The following is a 10077-nucleotide window of genomic DNA, read 5'->3' as shown; positions in this document are numbered from 1 at the left end:
ACTCTTGAAATGTAAAGACTGAAATGTATGCCTCTGTTATCTGGGCGGGCTCCCAACTTCAATGCTTGAAATGTAAAGACTGAAATGTATGCCTCTGTTATCTGGGCGGGCTCCCAACTTCAACGCTTGAAATGTAAAGACTGAAATGTATGCCTCTGTTATCTGGGCGGGCTCCCAACTTCAACGCTTGAAATGTAAAGACTGAAATGTATGCCTCTGTTATCTGGGCGGGCTCCCAACTTCAATGCTTGAAATGTAAAGACTGAAATGTATGCCTCTGTTATCTGGGCGGGCTCCCAACTTGTTGAAATCTCGCCAGCCAAAGAAAGACATGTCATTTTTGAAAAGTTGTTAAAGTAAAGAGCCCCCAAGAAGAACAGAATGACGATTTATTGGTTGAAGTTAGGAGCCCCCCTGAAGAACAGAATGACAATTTATTGGTTGAAGTCAGGAGCCCCCCCTGAAGAACAGAATGACGATTTATTGGTTAAAGTCAGGAGCCCGCCTGAAGAAAGGAAAGACGTTTTATTTTTAAAAGTTGTTAAAATCTTGCCAGCCAAAGAAAGGAATGGCATTTTTGAAAAAATGGTTGAAGTCAGGAGCACCCCCTGAAGAACAGAATGGCGATTTATTGGTTGAAGTCAGGAGCCCCCCTGAAGAATAGAATGGCGATTTATTGGTTGAAGTCAGGAGCCCGCCTGAAGAAAGGAAAGGCGTTTTATTTTTAAAAGTTGTTAAAATCTCGCCAACCAAAGAAGGGAATGGCATTTTTGAAAAGTGGTTGAAGTCAGGAGCCCCCCTGAAGAACAGAATGGCGATTTATTGGTTGAAGTCAGGAGCCCCCCTAAAGAACAGAATGGCGATTTATTGGTTGAAATCAGGAGCCCGCCTGAAGAAAGGAAAGGCATTTTAAAAAAAGGTTGTTAAAATCGTGCCAGCCAAAGAAAGGAATGGCATTTTTTAAAAAATGGTTGAAGTCAGGAGCCCCCCTGAAGAACAGAATGACGATTTATTGGTTGAAGTCAGGAGCCCCCCTGAAGAATAGAATGGCGATTTATTGGTTGAATTCAGGAGCCCCCTTGAAGAACAGAATGGCGATTTATTGGTTGAAATCAGGAGCCCGCCTGAAGTAAGGAAAGGCATTTTTAAAAAAATGTTGTTAAAATCGTGCCAGCCAAAGAAAGGAATGGCATTTTTGAAAAGTTGTTGAAGTCAGGAGCCCCCTGAAGAACAGAATGGCGATTTATTGGTTGAAGTCAGGAGCCCCCTGAAGAACAGAATGGCGATTTATTGGTTGAATTCAGGAGCCCGCCTGAAGAAAGGAAAGGCGTTTTATTTTTAAAAGTTGTTAAAATCTTGCCAGCCAAAGAAGGGAATGGCATTTTTGAAAAGTGGTTGAAGTCAGGATCCTCCCTGAAGAACAGAATGGCGATTTATTGGTTGAAGTCAGGAGCCCCCCTTAAGAATAGAATGGAGATTTATTGGTTGAAGTCAGGAGCCCGCCTGAAGAAAGGAAAGGCGTTTTATTTTTAAAAGTTGTTAAAATCTCGTCAACCAAAGAAAGGAATGGCATTTTTTAAAGTGTTGAAGTTGGGAGCCCGCCCAGATAACAGAGGCATACATTTCAGTCTTTACATTTCAAGCGTTGAAGTTGGGAGCCCGCCCAGATAACAGAAGCATACATATCAATCTTTATATTTCAAGCGTTGAAGTTGGGAGCCCGCCCAGATAATAGAGGCATACATTTCAGTCTTTACATTTCAAGCATTGAAGTTGGGAGCCCGCCCAGATAACCGAGGCATACATTTCAGTCTTTACATTTCAAGTGTTGAAGTTGGGAGCCCGCCCGGATAACAGAGGCATACATTTCAGTCTTTACATTTCAAGCGTTGAAGTTGGGAGCCCGCCCAGATAACATAGGCATACATTTCAGTATTTACATTTCAAGCATTGAAGTTGGGAGCCCGCCCATATAACAGAGGAATACATTTCAGTCTTTAATTTTCAAGTATTGAAGTTGGGAGCCCGCCCATACAACAGAGGCATACATTTCAAGATCAAGTCAGAGGACAATAAAACAGAGGGTTACAACTGGAATCCCTAGTAGAGTCGCCAGAGCTGTCACACCTCCTTTTTCTGCCCCCGCGAGGGTACAAGGGAGTTTTTTCCAATTAAAGGACAATCGAAACGGGATTTATTCATTTATTTCAGAGTCGCCACTTGGGAGATTTAGGGTGTCCCAAGTCACCAATTTTAATCCCGAATCGAGGAAAAGAATGACTCTGTATTACAGTCTGCGAACCAGAAATCCGGATAAGGAATTCTGTTAACCCGGGAGAAGGTGTTAGGCATTCCCGAGTTCCGTGGTTCTAGCACGGTCGCTCAACTGTTATATTTGGCTTATTTACCTAATTTTTAAACAATTAAGAACTTATATGCAAATTTAGCATTAAACCGCTTTTATCATTATTCTTATTATTATTTTTATATAAGAATTGCAACGTCGTGAAAACGCATCTCGAACCACGTCACAACCAGTGTTCACGTGAATTGTTGACGCATTTTGACTTCGTCAAGATCGGGATTTGGGTTACATAAATGCACACCCGTATTTAAGAAAATAACTTTATTAAATATGCGCCAAAATACTACGCGTTATTAAACTATTAGGTAGGACTGTGAAATTTACTAAATGGCCCATCCCGGAATCTAAATATTTTTTTTAAAAAAAAATAAATAAGATTGGAGGACCCTGCAAATTTTGTATTGTTTATATTTATTTATTTTTAGCAAAATCCTCCTTCATTTTATGAATATCTTTTAATGACTACTTTTTATTATTACTAATATAAAATCAATCTCTACATACTTAAAAGTAACATATTAAATACTAGTTTAAAACAAATATTAACGTAAAGTAATATTACTAAAATTATAATTATAAATACAGCATGGAATTGTCAAATAATTTATATATTTTTTTTAAAAAAACTAATTATCCCATAGTCGGATTAAAAATCATATTGTTAGATGACTTGAGCTATTGAAATTAATTATTTACAAATACTGAAAATTAGAAATAATCTTGATTACTAAACCGTATTTCTAAAAATTAAATAATTTAACCTTAACTAACCTTGTTTTAATTCAAATCATGTCCTAATACTTGATTCGCAAAATTAATCCATGTTTTAACTGAATTTAGCTACATGATTCCGATTAACTTAACGTTGGCGATACCTAAAACCCTTATGAATAAGGAATTTAATCAATTTTGCCAAACTGATTTAATAAAGCCATTTTTACGTTATTTTCTTCTATTTTTATTATTTGACAGTTTAATTAGTAATGAACATGCTTAAATATATACTACCTAATAATCAGGTTGAAGCAAAGCACTATTTAATACATCGCTACAATATGCCTAATTATGCCAAACGACGGCGATTTACAGAATAATAATACATGAAATAACCTGAATGCAATTAATAATAAAAAAAAAACTAAATTAAAAATTTAAACTTCCATTATCCATTTCAGCTTACAAAAGACCAAAATTATAGTTGTGTACCTGGTATTGCCAATATACGAAGAAGAAAGTCAGCCACGCAGTACATAACACAGCAACAACAATAATAACCAGCAATCCAGTCAACAGAAATCCCAGTGACAGATTTGAAAATCAAAATAAAATCCAGAAACACCGACAACAAACAACGGACAGAAACCAAGGGAATTTTCAGATTTGAAAGGCTAATTAATGTTTAACCCTTAATTTCTAAACCCGTATATCAGAATATTTATCAGAATGTTTAAACCAGTGTTGCCCCAACATAATAAGTTTCAATGAAGGAAGTATTCCCCAGCAGAGTCGCCAGAGCTGTCACACCTCCTTTTTCCGCCCCCACGAGGGTGCAAGGAATTTTTCCAATTAAAGGACAATCAAAACGGGATTTATTTATTTATTTCAGAGTCGCCACTTGGGAGATTTAGGGTGTCTCAAGTCACCAATTTTAATCCCGAATCGAGGAAAAGCATGACTCTGTATTACAGTCCGCGAACCAGAAATCCGGATAAGGAATTCTGTTAACCCGGGAGAAGGTGTTAGGCATTCCCGAATTCCGTGGTTCTAGCACGGTCGCTCAACTGTTATATTTGGCTTGATTATCTGATATAATGCGTATTATAAACTTATGTGTAAATTTTATCCTTTAGCCGCTTTTATTATTATATTTTAAAAGAATGTGAACATCGTTTAAAAACATGTCTTTGGATTGCGTCACATAAAATGCACCCGCGATCCGGAACGTATTTTTATTCAATGTTTTGGGATTTGGATTTGGGTTGCATAAATGCGCACCCGTGTTTAAGAATGTATTATTATTAAATCGCGCCTAAAGCGATTAGCGTATTTATTATTTGGGGACAGCCGTGAAGTTCGCTAAGCGGCCGATCCCAAGTTCTAAGTAATTAACACATACATTTTATGAGGGCCCCGCAATCTATACATTTTATTAAGCGAGGCTCGTCTCATTTTATTTTTAAAAGGACAGTCCTAAAATGCCTACATTTTTCTATTGAAATTTGTCTCTACAAAATAAAAGAGAAAATATCTTAATTTATTTACATGTTACTACCTAGTTACATTATACTAGGCATGTTCTCAGTTTGCTAAATTAAAAAAAACATAGCAATCTAATTTTAATCCTAGACCATTTACATGCTGAAATTAACCAATATTATTTAACTAAACAATATTTCTGCCAAGTTCCTACTAGATGGCCTATTCGTTTGATTTTTGACTCGACGGAGTTACTACACCATTTATTTATTTTTAGGCAATATATGTAGATAGTTCATCTGTTAAGCTATCGTCGGATGTTCCACTATATGTATTAAATAGCTACATGATTCTGATTTTTGCAAGCTAAATAATTTGTACATACAAATAATTTTCAGAATATAATTAAAGCAAATTTAGAATTTCAACTCTTCATTTTTCGTATTCATGCTTCATATTCGGATTACAATAACCAGCGTGTCAGTTGGGTACCTGATATTGGAAGCAAAAGAAAATAAAGATGAGAATCAGCAGCAGTAATAACAAAACAGCACAGCAACAATAGTCCAACAACAATAACAACCCAGGAACAGACCGGTGGAGTAGTAATCCCAAAACAAAAGCTTCAAGCTCTTATGAAACAACCAACAATTAATGCTGATTTCAAAACAATGAATGAAAGCAGAAGATTTTTTTAGTTTTTTTATTTGAAAGTTTAAATATTTTTCGAAATTTTTCTTTCTCTCTTAAATATTCAGCCCTTTTTCTCTGTCCGTTTTTTTCTTATTCTCTCTATCTCTGTGTTCTCCTTCTCCTTTTTTTTTTCAGATTCGTTCTCTTTTTTTTCTTCTTCTCTTCTGTCTGTCTGTGTGTATCAAGACCTCTATATATAACACATTCCCAAACTCTATTAAAATCAATCACTTTCCCCTACCAAACCCATTATCTTCACACTCACCCCCATTACATTAAAAAATATATCACCCAACCCCATTATATTTTATCCCCCATGCTTTCACTAAACAAATACAAGATTCCTTCCCACTAAATTTTGTCTTGTCCCCCCTTTATATTAAACAACTATATCACAACCCACCCCATTACATTTTGTCCCCCATGCTTCACATAAAAAATTACAAAAATATACATATCCTAAACTACCCCTCCGACTTTATTGCAATTACTATTTTACCCCCAAACGTACTGCGATTTACCAAATTACCCCCATCAGCTATAACAAATCAATTAATCAAACTCAACCAAAATTTAGCCAATATGACCAATTTCTACATAAATTCAAACAACAAATCTCATGAACATGATTTCTTCAACATTTCAACAACAAATCACATGAACATGATTTCTTCAACATTTTAACAACAAATCACATGAACACAAATTGAACAACAATGAACAACTAAAATTTGATTGAACAATATTTTTAGCAACAAACAAACCTATTTTCAGATTCAACAACAACAATCAAACAAGTATATTTAGATTTCCAAATTCAATAATATTGAAATTAAAATCAACTCTAACAACATTACAACAAACAATTCCTATATTAAACTTTAAATAAGATCATGAGACAAATTCAAGAAATAATCATAAGTGATAAACAAGAAATCAAACTATACAAATTTCGGATTCAAGATCAACCCAACAAAGTATGAACATGAATGAATCTATTTTTAAAACAACAAACATGACGGATTCACATGATTTAAACAATGTTAACAATTTCTGAAAATATAAAACACATGAAACAAATTGAAGAAATAATTAATTTAAACTTCAATTTGAATCTAACAAACATTAAACTAACAATCCCTTTTTTACAAAAATGAATAAAATTAACATGAAAAAACAACTAATTCATTTCCCATTTGAATCTGAAAATTAAATTAACAAAACACATGAACAAACTAAAAAAGTTAATTCAAACGATAGACATGATCAAAACAAACATTTGCCGATTTTAGATTCGAGAAATATCAAAACAAAATACGGACAAAATAAAACTCAAAAACTACTAACCGGATTGAAACGAAATATGTACGGACTGTTTCGACAAACCTCGACCAAAGCTCGACCAAACGACGATGAACACGAACCTAAGAAACAAATGAAGCCGCGCCGAAGCAGCAGCAGTGGTTGACGCGGCAGAAGCGTTGCTCGAGCAGCAACAGCCTTCATGGACGACGACGAAGGGGAAGGGTCAGCCATGGAGTCAGCAGTGACGAGCTGCTATGTCGACGAAACACGAAGAAGAAAGCAGTGTTTGGACTATTTTTCATTGGACGAAGAAGATGAAGCAGAAACGACATACCAAACATGGCATCCATGGGGTTTCAGAAACAGGAGTAGCAGCGAGAAACAAGAGCAGTAGCGCGAGCTGAAGAAGATGAAGTGACGACGCAGAACCGCTGCGTGAACAGTAGCAACAACGGTTGGATGCGAGGAGGAGGAAGGCAGCCATGTTGGCTCAGGTTCGAGCTCGACGAAACAGCGACAGCTATGGTTCTTGGGGTCGTTTGGATGTGAAGAATTGGAGCAACAATGGTGGACTGCTTGTGGTCGTTCGGGCTGTGTGTGGAGCTGACGAGCTGTTTGTTAATGGCCTTTGGACGTGAGGGAGTGGGGTCGAGGGCAGCCATGGTTGTGTGCTTGGAGTTTGGAGGAGAAAAAGCAAAAGTGGGGGGGGGGATGGTTTCTTAGTTTTTTAGGGTTTTTTTTTGTTATTTTTTGTTTTGTTTTGTGTTTTGAAAAATGAAGTAGGGTGTTAGGTATTTGGGTTAATGGGGCGGACCGGGTTGACCCGGTTTGAAGTGGACCGGGTCATGGGGAAGATTGGGCAATTATTTGGGCCTGAGGTTGAAATTTGAAGAAGTGGCCCAATCTGATTTTTCTTTGTATTTTTGCTCTCTTTTCTTCTTTTATTTTTTCTAAAACTAAATTATAAAAATACTTAAACTATTATTTAAGAACTAAATTAAGTTATAAAAGCGCAAATTAACTCCCAATAACAATTAACGCACAATTAAGTAATAATTAAGCATAAAATTGTATATTTGGACATTAAATGCTAAAAATGCAAACGATGCCTATTTTTGTAATTTTTATTTTTTGTAAAACAAACTTAATTACTAAAAATTGTATAATTAAATTTTACATGCAAAATGCGACATATTTTTTGTATTTTTAATAATTTAACAAATAAACATGCATAGACAAACATATAAATAGTTACACAAAATATCTCAAAATATCACAAAAATTGCACACCAAGAAACATTATTTTATTTTTGAATTTTTTGGGAGTAATTCTCATATAGGGCAAAAATCACGTGCTTACACATACTTCTGAAACCATATGTTGTTGAAAGCTTGAAGTTTGAAGTAGAAATAAAGATATGAACGTCGCCTGCTTCACAGTACTTGTGTTCAAGATATAGCAATAGGTTGAATGATAGTTAGCCTGTATTTGTTTAAGCTCATTCCAACTGCATTTGTTCTGTATGAATTGATACATATCCTAACTGAGATGGACTGTTAAATAGTATGTTGTTAGATCAGACGTATCTCCATCTGCATAACAATTTAGTCTGATTTAGTGATGACAGTATAACGTAGAATCATGGCAAGCATCTGTATGTATTCCTGTCTGGATCTTTGAACTGTCAAACTTGTTATATCCGGTCCAATTTGATTTCAAGAAAAACGTATCCCAAACAAATTCTCATATGGTGTTACGTTAGTACCAACGGGTTAGTCATGTATGTCAACTCTCTTGTTGGATTCCTTGCTTCGACATAGGTTTAATAATAACTGATATTGGCATCGGCCTACCATTTAAACAAAGTGGCTATTAATAAGATCAACAGATTTTTACCTATTTTGAAGCACGAAACATCGGAACAATTTTGAGAAACACTAATCTAATAGGCATGAGTTGGGTAAGATGGTCTGGCACTTAGATCTAATAAACTCCCATATAAGCATTAATAATTAAGGTTATCTCAGCACTAATAGTCTCGGACGATTATTCGTTTGTTCACATAATTGTGAGGAGTTAATCTAGCTATAGGATAATTAATCATGTTCGGATATATTATTTTATCGTTCTCGATTTTGTTTATAATTTCTAGTAATGTTCCTTTCAGTAAATGTGCGTCTCAATCTAGCGTTTAATATGGTATGCCTCTTTTAAGCTTGTAACGAGTTAGGATTTTCTCTCATTCATTTTAGAGACGAACATAATAGAAAATGTAGTCGTTGTAGGTTTACCCTTTTAAAAATAAATGAGACGAGCCTCGCCAAATAAAAATGCAAATTGTGGGGCCCTCAATAAGTGGTCATATTAGAACTTGGGATGGACTGTTTAGTGAATGTCACTGCCCTCCCCAAAGATAATAACGCGTTTAGACTCTTAAGGCGCGACTTAACTAAATTACATCCTTAAATTCGGGTGCACATTTATGTGACCCAAATTCAAATCTCAACGGAGTCGAAATGTGTTAACAACTACGGGTGCATTGATTGTGACGTGGTTCGAGATGCATTTTCACGACGTTGCAATTCTATAAAATAAATGATAATAATAAAAGCGGTTTAAACTTAATAAAAGCACATAAGTCACAACATGTATTTAAATCAGATATTTAGCCATTATAACAATTTAAGCGACCGTGCTAGAACCACGGGATTCGAGGGTGCCTAACACCTTCCCTCGGGTCAACAGAATTCCTTACTTAGAATTTCTGGTTCGCAGACTTCATTTGGAAAGTCGAATATTTTCCTCGATTTGGGATTCAAGATAAACCGGTGACTTGGGACACCAAAAGCCAAACCTTTCCCAAGTGGTGACTTTGAATTAAATAAATAATCTCATTTCGAATATTGTCACTTAAATTGGAGAAACTCCCTCGTGCATTTATCCTTCGGGGTAGACGCGCAAAAAGGAGGTGTGACAAACGTTAGCTTGACCTTGATTATAATTCACCAATATATGGTTGTTTCTTCAATTCTGTGTTTAATTGCTTAATTGTCTGGCCAGTAGTTAGGTTCTATTTACTATCTATGCTATGTTTGGGAAAGCCGTGTTTAGATTAGAGAAGAATTAAAGAGAGCATGATCTTAACCCTTAGGGGGAGCGGATTTGTGGTTAGGATAGGAATATACCTAGTCACCGTGCTTAATTAAACATCACGATCTTAATGCGTTCTTAATAGATTGATTTCATAGGAATATAGGCGTTAATATATTGAGAATAGGTGAGTAGTACTTCGGGAGAAGGCTATGAGAGCATTTATCGATTAATTAGCAACCATGAGTGAATTATATGAAAGGGAGAGTTAATTAGAACACAATACGATTGGTGAATCGATCACAACTCTGGAATATTTGTCTCTACTGAATACACAACAATCAACTCGTTACTTGATAACTTAGTTATTATTTAGAATTGTAGTAAAATATAATCATATTATTGGGCTTTGATTTTAGCTGGATTG

The sequence above is a fragment of the Nicotiana sylvestris genome, chromosome 2, assembly GCF_000393655.2.
Source record: "Nicotiana sylvestris chromosome 2, ASM39365v2, whole genome shotgun sequence".
In the NCBI taxonomy this organism is placed as follows: Eukaryota; Viridiplantae; Streptophyta; class Magnoliopsida; order Solanales; family Solanaceae; genus Nicotiana; species Nicotiana sylvestris.
Note: the sequence above shows the minus strand (reverse complement) of the source record.